The following is a 16,155-nucleotide window of genomic DNA, read 5'->3' as shown; positions in this document are numbered from 1 at the left end:
GTGGGCTGAGCATTTTAGAGTCTATGGAAGCACAGTGACACACCGAGAATCAGCTTGTCCTCGTCTGCTGTCACTGTTTTGCAATGTCTCATCATAAGTTTAATTCAACTCAAGTCAGCTTATTTTTGTAAAGTGCTCTTCATTGAGTGGAGGCTCAGAACTCTGTTACACACTTCATCAATTACAAAATGCATGCACATAACATACAGATCAGTTTAAACACAGCAAACCACCTTTAATTTGATTAATGCAAAATGAATCTTAACAGCGTTTGTCCTTTGATATTATTGTTGACATATGGCCAGTTTCCTGTCTCAGGGTCAGACAATATAATTTTAATGATAAAGACTGGGAGATACACTTTGGCAGAACAAGCCATGGTCAAAGCAAGATGTTAAACTGATTAGAAAGTCAAAACCGAAATTACAAGCCAAAAGACAAATGCCAAAAACAGAAGCCAGAATGTGAACACCAGGAAGACAATAAGTAAAGTTTCTAACACACACATTTAGGCTTTTATCCGTCAACCTCAGATACTTAGGGAGTTCACCATCATGATCTTTATTCCCACAACCCTGTGATATCACTGCTGTTCACTACTGGATCATTTACCTAGCAACACAGCAACAACTGCTGCACAAAATGGCGGCATACAGTAATCGCTCGCTATATCGCACTTCGACTTTCGCGGCTTCACTCTATCGCGGATTTTATACGTAAGCATATCTAAATATATAACGCGGATTTTTCGCTGTTTCGCGGGTTTCTGCGGACAATGGGTCTTTTTACTTCTGGTACATGCTTCCTCAGTTGGTTTGCCCAGTTGACTTCATACAAGGGATGCTATTGGCGGATGGCTGAGAAGTTACCCAATCAGAGCACGCAGTTAAGTTCCTGTGTGCTGATTGGTTCAGCGACGGACCACAATGTGTTGCTGACCACAATGTCAGACCTGCAGTTCCCGAGACGCACATACTGAGGTCTGTCTTTAAGATAGTCCACGATCCATGCTACCAGGTATGAATCTACTCCCATCTCTGTCAGCTTGACCCTAAGGAGCAGAGATTGGATGGTGTTGAAGGCGCTAGAGAAGTCCAGAAACATAATTCTTACAGCACCACTGCCTCTGTCCAAGTGGGAGAGGGATCGGTGTAGCATATAGATGATGGCATCCTCCACTCCCACCGTCTTCTGGTATGCGAACTGCAGAGGGTCGAGGGCGTGGTGTACCTGTGGCCTCAGGTGGTGAAGCAGCAGCCGCTCCATGGTCTTCATCACATGTGACATCAGAGCGACAGGCCGAAAGTCATTCAGCTCACCTGGACGTGATACCTTTGGGACTGGGGTGATGCCAGATGTTTTCCAAAGCCTCGGGACTCTCCCCTGTTCCAGGCTCAGGTTGAAGATACACTGTAGAGGACTCCCCAGTTCCAACTGTGAGGGATGGCCGGCCATTTACCCCTGTCAATACCCCTAGGCCGCTTCATGGAGCCCTCCCTGTAGCATGGAAGTGCCCCGAAGACCAGCAGGGAATTATGGACAATGGAGTTTTTATTCCCAACCCTGCTGGACACCGTGGGGCCCACCAGAGGATGCTGCAGGGAGGCTCAAGGACTCTTACGTGCCCTATAACCCGGAAGTGCGTCATGATCACATGACAAGAAGAAACAACGTGCTTCCGGGTTGAGGAAAAGGACTTTTACCCTGACCCGGAAGTCATAAGGACTTGTGGTATTGTTGGACAGGAACACCACCGGGTCAGGGAATATAAAAGGACGATGGGAAATCCCAGACACTGAGCTGGGTGGAAGGGTGGCAACGCGTCTGGGAGTGTGGAGGATTATTGTATTGATTGGTTGATTATTGTTTATTAATTATTAGAGTAGTGTGGAGTAGTGGTGCTTTGTGCACTTATTATTATAATAAATATTATTATTTGGACTTTTATCTGGTGTCTGACGTCTGGACTGAGGGTTCAAGGGGTCATGGAGACCTTAAACTGTCACACAACGCACAGGCCTTCAGCAGTCCTGGCGATACTCCATCTGGACCCGCTGCTTTGCTGGCACAAAGTCTCCTCAGCTCTCTGCTTACTTGGGCTGCTGTAATTGTGGGTTGGGGTAAACTCTCACCTATGCTGGTATCAGCAGAAGGATGGGTGGAGGGTGCAGTACTCCGAGGTGAGAGTGGGTTAGGGTGGTCAAACCTGTTAAAAAAGTTGTTCATCTGGTTTTCTCTGTCCACGTCTCTTTCGATGGTGGCACCCCGCTTCGAGCTGCAGCCAGTGATTATCTTCATCTCATCCCACAATTCCTTCATGCTGTTATTCTGCAACTTCTGCTCCAGCGTTCTCCTGTACTGCTCCTTCGCCACCCTGAGCTGGACACGGAGTTCCTTCTGCACGCGCTTGAGCTCATGCTGATCACCGCCTTTAAAAGCCCTTTTCTTCTGGTTCAAAAGGCCCTTGATGTCACTTGTAATCCATGGCTTGTTGTTAGCACAGCAGCGTACTGTTCTTACTGGAACTACAATGTCCATACAGAAGTTGATGTAGTCAGTAGTGCAGTCAACAACCTCCTCAATGTTCTCACTATATGATCCCTGCAGGATATCCCAGTCCATAGTTCCAAAGCAGTCTCTCAGAGCCTGCTCTGCCTCAGGGGACCACTTCCTGAATGAACGTGTGGTTGTAGGTAGCTCCCTCACTTTTGGTTTGTAGTGAGGCTGAAGCAGAACCAGGTTATGATCTGCTTTCCCAGGCACAGGCAGCAGGGTGGAGCTGTATGCATCTTTAATGTTTGCAAACAGTAAATCAATAGTCTTATTTCCCCGGGTGTTACAATCCACATACTGGGAGGTAGTGTTTTGTCCAGCATTACATGGTTAAAGTCTCCAGCGATTAGCACAAGCACCTCAAGGTACTGCGCTTGTAATTTAGCAACTGCGGAATGGATGATGTCACCCGCTATCTCCACGTTCGCCCGAGGAGGGATGTAAACAATAACAACAATGACGTGTCCAAACTCTCTGGGCAAGTAATAGGGACGCAGACTTATGGCCAACAGTTCGATGTCCCTGTAGCAAGTGGAGATTTTAATGTTAACATGTCCAGAGTTGCACCATCTTGTATTGAGATAGAGTGCGAGTCCTTCTCCTTTCTGCTTCCCGCAGTTACTTGCGTTTCTGTCTGCTCTAACTGTGCTAAACCCGGGTAGCTCCACGTTAGTATCTGGGATGTTAGTTGTTAGCCACGTTTCACTAAAACACAACAAACTGCATTCTCTGTAGGTCCTGACATTTTTCACAAGCGCAGCCAGTTCGTCGATTTTATTTGGTAGCGAGTTCACATTTCCCAGGATCACAGAAGGCACCGAAGGTTTGTAGCGCCACTTTCTCACTAAAAGCTTGGCTTTTATCTTAGCACCGGCTCTGCTTCCACGATACCGTCTTCTTACCTTGTCAGGTAAGTAGGGAACCACACCGGTGTGGGCATTTGAATAGACGAGACTCGGTGTGTAAAAATCCAAGTAGTAAAAAGTGTTCCGGGAATGAGTCCACATAAAAGAAAGTGGTAGGAGTTAACAATGAAATAGAGAAAAAGGTAGAAAAATAAAGTCATACACGGAGCTGCTGGAATGGCTGCCACTCACGACGGTGCCTGAGTCGCTACAAGAAGTATTTCTGACCCCAAAAACTCCCAAATAGATGTACTGTATACTTTGCACATTTAAGGGACCCTACAAGAAAAACCACAGATCATAACAATAACATATGAGTGGAAAACTCCAAATAGCAGCATCTCTGGTGAAAATAAACCCCTGGGGGTTCCACAGTATAAAAGAGAAAATCAGAGACAGTCACCGTCCTGAAGACCTGGGTCAATTCCATCTAGTACCTAGGAAATTTTCATGATGTGACATAACATTTTTAAACCTACATAATAAGTATGAGAAGTAACAAGAACAGGAGTTCAAGCTTAGGACTCAGAATTTATAAGGAAGCAATGCTAACCACTGCACCACTCTGCCACCCCTGAAGTTACATGACCGAAATACACCTGTACATAGTGCATGGGGACAATGACAAAAACTGGGATAACACAACATACCAATGTTCAATTTCACGTTTATTTTCAAGTTTGTTCAGTATATTGAAATTCTTACTAACATATCTTCCATAGAGTAGTAACAGTGGAACCAAATGAAGAGCAGACAATATATACAGGTCAAATTCCATTACAATGAAGTGCCAGAGACCTAAAAAAATATTTTGTTGTGATGAAAATTTTGTTGGAATGAGATTCTGTATTTGCTGCTATAGTGTTTTCTTTAACTTGCAACCAGGCATTTGTATTCATTTCAATAGCTTCTTTCATGTTAATTTTCTTCTCCTCCTGTCTACAAGTTATGCTAACAAGAATTTTTGCAATAATACACTTTCAGGGTGCGAATGATGCCCAAATCCAATGGCTGAAGCACTGCTGTGTAATTGGGTGGGAGGAACTCAACTCGAACATTATCTAACTGTAGAAGCATGCTGTGAGAAGCACAGTTATCAATCAGAAGCAGAATCTTCCTTTTCTTCTTTTTCATATTGTGAGGTTTCTGAACTCTTTTTGGAGTGCCACAGAAGCAAATCTGAGCCGATCGCGGTTGCAGTATCGTCAATGGGTGATGCAAGAAACATTATAAATGCAGGGAACAGTATTACTTGGCCACTGACCTGGCCATGACCCTGTCTGACTGCTGTGTCTGTTTATAGGATAGTAGCAGATCCCGCTACAATAAATAACCGTGCTGTTCCTGTTTCAAGCTGAGTAAAAGCTGGTTTTGCTAAGGTACTGCGACTCAGCCTCTTGTTTTGGGGTGCAAGACAAGGACACACATGTCACTATATCCTTGTCAAGTTGTCGTAGCCAGTTTCCCAAAATGTCTTGAGTTATCCAAGCTCATTGGTTTGCTTTATACTTGCAGAGAAGGAATGTAACGAGCTTAAAACACAGAGGACTGGTCGACTTGCCAATGATGAGAGGAATAACTGCTTTTTCAACATCTTCAAATGCCACAGTTTGCATACGTTTGCGCTGAGGTCCAAGGTTTGCAACCCGAAATTTTTCCTTCTGTTTTTGCTCGGTCTTTCAAGAAAGTTGACAATATCGATGGTGAAATTCTGAATTCATCTGGCAACGTCTTTTTTCTTTTGCCGGAATCGAGAGCCGCAAAAATGTCAAGTATTTTTCTTTCTAATGTGAACTGTTGTTGTTTTTTCGTGTCTGACATTTCTATAGGAGGGTGACAATGAGTTAAATTCCAATGGATGTTTTTCAAATATTGACAAGCAATAAGCAAAAGGTATCACTGAAAACCACAGAAAACAAACAGTAAAAAAAAAACAGTTTGAGGAAAGTATGAAGAAAGAGAATGTTTCTGTTCGGGGATCGTTGTGCACAACTGAGCTGCAACCATAGAACTAACTGCTCTGTGGATGATTCATTCAGGGATTTCAAGGTTTTTTGGGGATTTCTTTGTAATGGAAATATCTGCTGAGTGTATTTCGTAGTAACAAGATTTTTATAGACTCTGTCTTATGAGGAAACTGTCGGGACCGTAAAATACTTTGTTGTAATGAAAATTTCATTGTAATGGAATTTAAGAATCACTTGCACGTTTGTCAGTGTGAGCAGTTGTTGAGTAGCTTATGTCCTGAGGATAAAAACTATTCCTGAACATATTGGTACAAGTGGATGGAGAAACATGACAGTGTAGGGTGGCTTTAATAATCTTATTATCCTTAGTTAGGTAGCCTATGGCATACAGTATATGTTGTGAACAGAATGTAGCTGTGTGCCAGTAATATTCTGAGCTGACTTCACCATCCGTTGTAGTTCTCTGAGGGAATGAGCTGAGCAGGTACTGCACACAGGCATTAAAATCTGTTATGAGAAAGGAAATCTGGTAGTATGTGCAGAAAATGATGCAAGAAAAAATTTAAATCAGACTAGAAGAAGGATAAAATGGAACATTCTGGGAAGGACTTTTTGCCAGTTAAATTGAGGATAAAGGTATTACAGCTATGTACTTGATGTTTTAGAGAGTGCGCCTGTGATGGAGCTGCACTGTGTTTGCCTTGTGCCCTATGCCATGAGGGATATGCCATAGCTCCCTGTGGTCCTGCATTGTAGCAAAGGTCTTAACAAAATGAATGAATGGCAGACCTTCATCTCTAAAGATGTCCCTTACTTGTCACAGGACATTTTACAGCACAGTGCAATGCAGAGTAATGTAAATCTGTAAATGTAAATACAATACAATCATCTCTATATAAACAGTGCACAAACATATTAGTGCAGTTATTATTTTATTTTATTGCTATAATAATTTTCTCCAGATTGCAAATTTAAACATTTGTTTTGCAGGTTTCACCTCTTATTGGCTGCCGAGACACTTTATAGAGCCTGCACAATGTCTCTGAGACAGGGATGGAGTTTTAGAGTTAAAAGCTAAACTCCGTTGTTGGTATCTCTGAAAAAGCAGCTTGATCACTTGTTCTCTGGGAGGTGTATGTCCAGTCTTAGCTGTCTTCTATAATAGCGAGAGCTAATGTTACTGAGCAACCTCACCAAATCCTTGCAAAAATCAATTTCTGCAACACTCTTTATTCACAGATTGTGTTAGGGTGAAAATGAAAAGATTAAAGATTCGAATCATACCTCTAGAAAAAAAAATGATAGCTAGAAATGGATATTAGGAAGCAGTGAAGAGGAACAGCTCCCATTGACAGTTGTGAGAGGTTATAGGTGGAATTAAATTGGTAATTTTTTCTTCTATTTTTTTATATCAATGCCAACATTTTCAATTTTCAGGACTATTTTGGCTGAAGTAGAGCACTGACCTATTTTATATGCAATTTTTACAGATGTGAAGGTCCATCTAACTTCATTTTATTTTGAAAGTCTATCCAAAGTAGCTCCATCATTTTAGGAAATCCATTACCAAATTTTGTGAAAGTCTGTCTAGTTCTATGATCCCAAATGAAACAGATCCAGTATTTCAAGAAAGTTCATTCAGTTGCAAGCCCTGGTGTTACGGGTAAATTGCCCAGCAGCTCCTCCTGCCCATGGATGGAAAGTGACGGCAGAGACATCAGAGCCTTGGGATTCAGGGAGTTAAACGATTTGTCCTGCACTTTATTACACTGTTCAGCATATGCTTATGATATTGTAAAATGCCCAGGAAGGCAGGGGCAGCCATTTGGACATCAGAGCTGTAACTCTGTTATAACTGATCAGGGGTTCCCAGAGGTTTATTTTCTCAGCTAATTCTATTGACTGGAGTTTTCATTTTCTTCTTTTTCTACTTTGTCAACTGGCCATTTATGATATTAATGAATTTTCTTTTGTCCTGATATGTTTATGTTACCCATTGATGTTCACGTTGCTTTTCATATAATCTGTGTGTTTAAGTACAGTATGTAGTGTGTGCAGGGCTTATTTTTCCTTTGTTAGAGAAGCTATATTTCTAGAGCACTCCTCTCTCCAGCATTCACTCCCACTAGATTTTAGTAAATGAGGTGACACTAAGAGATACTCAGCAGGTTATTTTACTGAGACTTGGCTTGCATCATGCTAATGCAGTGACAGTCTTTGTTCAGTGGTATTAAAATCATCTTGTGCCAACTCAGGAAATGTAAAGGCTTGTCCCAGTTGTTGCAGAGTGTACACGTTGTTAAAGATGTCCACAGGCGACCTTCAGGTTTTCCACTTAAATCTCTTACTGGCAGAATAGAGCTGTTAACAAAGAATTATCAATGGATACAAGTCATTTTCATTCACAATATGGACGCTTGTTTTCCTGTCTTACTGTCGCACTAGCCCACCTGTTCACACAGGCCTGACTGGTGGTATTGAGCTCCCTCTTGTTCTTGGTCCTGTTCAGGGCTGGCAGACCTGTGTTAGGTGGCATTTGGATGTAACTTTTGATAAAGACATCACACTTTTTAACCACACTTTCTGGAACCTGTTAAGGCCATGACAAAGGCCATGACAAATCTTTAACCTTTGTTGAAGCAGAATATACTTTTAAGGCCTACTGAAACAGCAATTCTGGCCAACCCCAAAGGCACGTCACACCCATTATAGTATATAAATGTTATATGGTTAAACAATTATAAATGTATTATGCAAATATTTGTAAGCACTCTAAGTATGCACAAAAGAAGTTGCACTGTCTTAATTCCAACCATCCCAATAAAATGATGTGTAAGGATGATAATCCAGCTCATTTCTCTAATGCTCCATGTTCTTTTCGCCGAACACTGCTCTGCTGCCATTGAAAAGTCTTTTTGTTTCAGAAAATGGCTTTCACAATTTATCACTGTCTAAGTTAAGCATTCAAATCTGTATTTCAGCACGCTCTGTTCAATAACTGAACATGATACAGATAAATAGCTCAGATTCGACATGCCTTTAATTCAAGATCTCATTGTCACTTATCCTTTTTTTGACTTAATTTTCAGTTTAAAAAGTATGATTTGTCATTGCCTCTTATTAATAAAATGAATCCTATCCACCTCTCCTTTCATTATCTGTACCTTCATCATCTAATTGTGAGTCATTACAACATTTATTTATTTCCATAGCACATTTTCATGCAAACAATGTGCTTCACAAGATGTCAAAGAAGTAATTACATGCAAGAAAAACAAATAAAAATTAGATAAGAAAAATAATGCATGAGTAGTATACAAAAAAAATACACACTTACCTAAGACAGATATATAATTAAGAGAAATAGAATCCATAAATATAGAATTGTTTTTTTATAGCCTCTAAATGAAACTCTAATCAAATAAGGTCAGATGGGCAGGTGGACAGAAAAAACTTTAAACATTCCAGTAAGGATGGAGAAAATAATCTGCAAAGATCCCAGGCCAAAAGGCTGTCCAGCCCCCACTGCCTAACATCCATCCATCCATTATCCAACCCGCTACAGTAATCCCTCCTCCATCACAGGGGTTGCGTTCCAGAACCCCCCGCAAAAGATGAAAATCCACGAAGTAGAAGCCATATGTTCATATGGTTCTTTTTATATATTTTAAGCCCTTATAAACCCTCCCACACTATTATAAACATTTCCCGCACAATTATACAGCATAAACCCTTTGTATTTTCTTAGATATTAGGTAAGATTCGTTGAAATTATGTATATAAACACAGTTTATATACAGTAAAACCTAAATATTATTTTAAAGATATCGAGCGTCTCCGATATCATATATGTTACAGCCATTACGACAGACAGGCCACCAGCAATAAATACGTGCAATGCAAGAAAATACAGTAAAATGTGTGTACAGTGACACTAAACTATGTACATGTAATAAGTACTGTACGTAGATAATTAATTATGGTTACTCACCAACAATGACACGACGACTTGTCCGATAACGATGAGTTTAATTTTACTACACAACAAAGGAGAGCGTTACAGCTCTTCTAAAGGAGCCTCTTCAGGCGTCTGTGTAGCACCGCCATCATTCTTCTTCCATCAGTCTTCAATCCAAATCCCTAAAGCAGATTCCATCCAGACTACTGCCTTATCACGTCCACTTGCAACTCGTTTTGCGCCCTGGTTAAAGGACACTGCGGCTGTAGATCTTATATGCTTTTCCTCCTTTTTAAATAAAAAGAATCGTGGACTCATTGATGCTGTGATGGTGTCCTGCAGCGGTGTAGCTGTTCCCTTCCTTCAACATATCCAAAACTTTTACCTTTTCTGTAATCATTTGCATCTTCTGTTGGCGCTTGGACACGGCCCCTGAAGCAGTAGCAGGAGCACGTTATTGCTGAATGAGTGAGATGAGACTTCCTGGTTAATGCAGCACTCCGTCGCTGAGCCAATCAGCACACAGGAACTTTAACTGTGTGCTCTGATTAGGTAGCTTCTCAGTCATCCGCCAATAGCGTCCCTTGTATGAAATCAACTGGGCAAACCAACTGAGGAAGCAGTAAAAAGACCCATTGTCCGCAGAAACCCGAGAAGCAGCGAAAAATCCACGTTATATATTTAGATATGCTTACATATAAAATCCGCGATAGAGTGAAGCCGCGAAAGTCGAAGCGCGATATAGCGAGGGATTACTGTATATCCTAACTACAGGGTCACAGGAGTCTGTTGGAGCCAATCCCAGCCAACACAGGGCGCAGGGCAGGAAATAAACCCGGGCAGGGTGCCAGCCCACCGCAGGGCACACACACACACACCAAGCACACACAAGGGACAATTTAGGATCACCAATCCACCTAACCTGCATGTCTTTGGACTGTAGAAGGAAACACATGCAGACACGGAGAGAACATACAAACTCCACGCAGGGAGGACCCGGGAAGTAAACCCGAGTCTCCTAACTGCGAGGCAGCAGCGCCACCACTGCCTAACATAAATGTTCTTAAGCCATTACTGTTGTTTTATTATGGCTTCATCTTAGAGGATTCAACGCAGTGGATGGCATGGCAGGTTGGGGTATCTGCTTTCATTCAAACATCACGGGCAACTTCACAGGATCTTGTTCAGGTGGTAGTGGTGGTGCAGAACAGTGAACAGTGGCTGACCAATTCTATCACTGTAATTATTACCAGAAATTCACAACAGGAAAAGTTAATACTGGAGCCAGTTTTCTGTGGAGTCCATTATTATTGGTGATATAGTACATTGGAGCTGCCTCGTCCAGTTAATATTGTTCTACCAAAGTTAGTATGATTCGGCAGGCCACAAGTACAAGGAAAGGCCCAGAAGGTGGATGCAATAACCAAAAAACAAAGAGGGGCAGAACCAGAAACACTACCAACTGTGCAAATAAACCAAATACGTGAAACAAGAAGCAATGTCAAAAGTCTGAATCAAAGCAACACCCATGACAGGTTTTTGTTTTAATATCTACAAAACTGAACTAAACTGCACTGTTACCCACAATCCCGTTCTTTATTTCCAGTACTTTCCCATCTCACTCATGGGGATTCATCTATGGCAGACAGCTGGAATCCATTCCACCCAATTATTGTGTGACAAACCAACTGCTGTCTTTAATCAGATGAGTTTCAAATGGTACAGCCAGGCTTATTCTTGATTATGTACTTTTACATTAAGGAATCCAGAAACAGATGCGGGGGCATTTTTATGTAAGTGCTTTACTGCCATAACAACATCAATTGAATGGAGTTTGATTTGGTGAACCTCATCTAGACAGAGTAGTGGAATAAATGTGAATGTTTATCTCTACAGCTGCTTTATATAAACTTTTAAAGTAATACTTTACTGATAAGAACACTCTGGTGAGCAATGTCAGAGAAAGCAGATTCTTGGATGTGTACATCATTGCCAACTTTAAAAAGACCTGTTTAGATGAGACACAATTATGGAGGCAATCTGAATAAAAATGAAGAGTACAATTGAATGACAAGAACAGAAGAAGACATCAAAAGCTGGGATTAAATATGAAATGGAAAATGAAGTGTCACAGATTAAATATAAGTATGTCATCTTTAGACGGGAGCAAAGAAGATTATACACTCAAGCAAAGAATCTAATGTTCAGAACAAGGTGAGAATTATTGGCTTCTAATTTAGAAACAGCTTTGAATGAGTAGCACCAGCGGCGGAGGGGTCTGTCAGGGTCAAATCTGGAGACCAATGTCTACAATATTCTGTTAGATTTAGTTTGCCTTACTGAATGTCAGTAAAATATAGGAAAGGTTGAATCCTAAGAGGGTGTAAGGAGGGCCATCAATTTCAGCATTTTTAGGAGATAATAAATTACATGAAAACTCAGAGCATCTTTAAATTCTATACACTGCTCACACAATGAGAAAATGCACAGATTTTGGAAGTTCAAACAAGAGGTGTTCTTTAAGATGTGATGTTTTAATTATCAGTACAATAAAACAATATTATTAACCTGTGTGGTCTCTGATGAATGTCCTAAAATAGGCATAATTGTACAGTAGCAGTGCACCTAGGCTGCTATTACAACTCCATCTGCATTTACATTTGGATGCTTCACACGTATATCAAAGTGAAAATTACTAAGGCACTGAGACTGGTGAAGCAGAATTCAAATATGAAGTAACCAGAAGAGAAGACGTCATCCAAATTCATAAAATATGTTGTGTTAGCCGGTGACCTTTCCAGGAATATTTTCCTGAAAATTCTCTGCATGGCCTGCTTAGGCAAACATTTCTTTCCTAGAATCCAATGATGCTTTGCAATAGCAGTGTGAAATCACAAAACTGTAGGAGTCATATGCAGAACTTGACCTCACATTCATGTCACTACCCAATCTGTATTACTGCCAGATTTCCATCCCCGCATATATCCCAAAAAACAAAACAAAACAAAAAATGTGCAGTATTTTAATGCGAGTTGTACATTAGCTGACCATATTGAGAATATAATGAGTGTTGACACTGATTACATAACACCGATCCCTGTGTGCTCACTCGCTTTACTATCCGCTTGCCTAATTTCATATGTGCACGTGTAATTAGCCACACACCACAGCTACGAGTCAAACAAGCCTTCCTGATGAAAGACAACAGTGCAGAGCATCTGGACAGATAGATCAGAAACAAAAAAGACGTTCTAATTGTGCCTGGAGACAAGACCTCAAAGAATGGAACAAGCCAGTCCCACACCTCTGTTTTGTGAAATGGCTAATGTGTACCCTGAATATTGGAATATATATATATCTCTATATATAATCTTCATTTGGATCTTGATCTTTGTTTGTCCGTGAATGAATTAGAAGAAGAAGCACTAGATGGCAGTAGAGAGACAGCTAAAACATAGGCATTGCATTAAGAATCTCCTCCAGGCTTATACTACTGAAGACTGTAGTACTCCAGTCACACCTCAAAACACAGACATTCAAACTAAACAAATTGTTGTGCTTTAAATTAACTAATCTTTATATATAATCTTCATTTGGATCTTGATCTTTATTTGTCTGGTAATTCCACACATGCGTAGACCACCTTCCAGTTTACTACATTGTTGTTACTCACGGATGTCAACAATGTGCCGGAATAACGAAAGGGGTGGTGGACGGTGTTACGCTGGTTAGCTCCAGAAGCCTGGTTAGAGAATGAGATTGCCGAAGATAAAAGGTACGTGCCTACGTAACATATGAATGAAAGAAAGACAGTGGGTAAAATGAATGACAACGTAACAGCACGTTCTGGAAATTATTATTGTTACGTTGTACCCGGCGAGTGCTGCGCGTCTCATAGTTGTACCCTGGCTTGCTCACATGTCAGTGAAGTGATCCCTATTTATGCTTTAAAGAGCCTGGATACCTATGTGTCCCCCTTTTATAACCATTGCTCTGTGTATATTGCCTTACTCTTTGGATTGCCACAAAGCAACCTACGAGACTGGAGAAAGGTTGAGAAGAGATCGTGAGAGGAAACGACAGCGTCATGAAAACGAGACGGACTGTGAACGGAGAGAAGCAGAAATGCTCCTACACCACCACATAATTACTATTCGGACAGTGATTCCGAGTAGGCTGTTCCTATCGAATCAATGTCGAAGGGTTTTCTTTTGTAATTTTGTTTCCCTTATAAAAAATCATAATGCTGTGCGACGAAGGGCCCAGTTCACGACTGGCAGCCGCGTTTAAACAGGGAGCCCTTCACAGACAACTTTAACACGCGCAACGTAGTTGGGGCACATGGCTAGTATATATATATATAATATATATAGAATATATATATATATATATATATATATATATATATATATATATATAGATATATATATATATATATATATATATATATATATATATATATATATCCTTATATTATTTCACTTGTATCAGTCCGTGTTCGATATAAACAACAATTGCCCTCCACAACAATAGCGAGGAATCCGTGTTCCTAGCACAGTTTTGGTCTTAGGCTTATCTTCAAGTCTTCAGTTCTTCATTGTGACCAATTATCGACTGTGGTATTTGACTGTTTATTCGGTGCATACTTTGTTACTGACCAAAACTGTATTATGACACTACCATTTACACCTCCTCTTTTCTTCACTTCAATGTAAACCTCCCAATAAAATTAAAAGGTACATACAGCCTAGCTGCGACCAACAGAAACTACATACTCACACCAACGGACAGAAGCAGAAACATCTACAGTACATCACGCCAGGCCAACCAGAACAGGCAAGATGCCTTAGAACAACAAAGACAATGTATGACAAACTACAGAGCGACATTATCCGAAGATCAAGTCTTGCATCGAGACAGTGAACGAAAAATGACTTACACACACAACCTTTTTGAAGAGCCGCGGCAAACTACCAGACAACAAGAAATATTACAATGGAAAAACTACAGGGATTCCATAACATTGACATCTCAAAACAAGATATTCTTTTTATATTACAGCATAGGCAATTCCCCGTTCGTTTAACATATTGTATGACTATCACCAAGTCACAACAACAAACATTAAATAACCTCGGAGTTTGTTTGCCAGGCCCTGTTTTTACTCATGGCCAGTTGTACACTAACATTTTCCAGAGTTACATCGAAACCCGGGTTAAATGTACAGGTATTTATGGGTTACACACGGGAATATTTCTGCTGACAATAACGTTTATACAACAAATTGCGTTTTCCGACAATAACTATAGATGTTGGTATACTAGATTACCTGACGGCCACACTTCACACATACTAACTTTCATGTGCCCTGCATTTCCCTTCTTATCCAATATGTTTCTGTTAACCTGTTCATGTTACACTTTGTATTGTAAATATTCATGCTGTTGTAAGTGACTATAATAACATCCCATACTAATCATATCACTATTCTAATACTGAGTCCTCTCACAAGTCACTTCTTATTAAAATAATCTCCTTTCTCACTGTAACACATGATGTTCTTCTCTCCCTCATCATCATTTCATTAAATTAAATTTTCGCAAGCACAATTTGCTAATATATATATATATATATATATATATATATATATATATATATATATATATATATATATATATATATATTGGTTGTGATTATTATTCCTTCTGTGTCTTTTGTTGTCTGAGGCACTGTGGTGCAGTGGTTAGCACTGCTGCTTCACAACTCAAATCGCAATTTTGATATTTTGATCACAATAATTGGTGCAGCATTGTTGGTAGCCACTTCTCTAGTTCTCAGGGACACTTAAAAGACAATTTCTCCATTGTAAACCACTAAACCTAGTCCAGTTTTATCTTCCCCTTTGACTTTAAAGTTTCCAAACATTTCCTCGATCTCACCAAACTCACAACCAAGCAAACTATGTGGGATTCATTCATCACTAGTGAGCTAGAAAGAAAAACTGGAGAAGATCAAATGGCTAAGAGAATAAGCCAGGAATGTGCTAGAGAACAAAACTGAAAGTTAATAATCTGAGGCAAACAAAATAAAAAGGGCAAAAACAATAATGAAGTACGAGTGTGTAAACTACAATTCAAAGCTAGAGAAATCTAAGGCTAGGGCCTGTTTGGCAAATGAGCTAACACTAAGAGATTTGTCATAAGAAATGTCCACTAAGGGATACTGGACATGCCACAGTACCAGTACTGTCACAGATCCAAATCCTGCAAATGGGAATGTAGTGATGCGATTCCAAAATGGCATAAATAATAAAAATAAGAATGTTAGCCAGGAATAACAGTTTTAAAATGTTAACAAAGGTAAAAACTAAGATGTGAAATTCAATTTCAATCTCCAGTCTCAATTACTAAGCAGTTGTCCCCATTCTAATTAATTGCTTCCCTTTAATAAATAATAATAATACATTTTATTTATATAGCGCCTTTCCCATGCTAAAGGCACTTCACAGAGTTTAAGATAAAACGGCAGGGTATACAGTATATAGCATTGTACAAACCAGATAAATAAATAAAGAAGATTAAGACAGTAAATTCAGACAAAAAGCCTAACAGACAACGTAATTGATGGTCTCGCACACACACATACAGGTTACATGAGCACCTTGACATAAAGGTAAACTGAGAGAAGGGTAATAAAGTCAAGTAGAGCTAAAAGCCTTCCTGAACAGATGAGTTTTGAGTTTTTTAAAAGAATTCATGGAGTCAGCTGACCT

General features: G+C 40.1%; 1 protein-coding gene across 1 annotated transcript in view; it reads left to right on the top strand.

The window, feature by feature from the left end:
* The window catches only part of tenm1 (teneurin transmembrane protein 1), a 900,581-nt gene that overhangs the window by 488,267 nt on the left and 396,159 nt on the right, over window positions 1-16,155 (top strand).

The sequence above is a fragment of the Erpetoichthys calabaricus genome, chromosome 12, assembly GCF_900747795.2.
Source record: "Erpetoichthys calabaricus chromosome 12, fErpCal1.3, whole genome shotgun sequence".
Taxonomy (NCBI): Eukaryota; Metazoa; Chordata; class Cladistia; order Polypteriformes; family Polypteridae; genus Erpetoichthys; species Erpetoichthys calabaricus.
The sequence above is the reverse complement of the archived record's forward strand: the minus strand, read 5'-3'. Positions and strand labels throughout refer to the sequence as shown.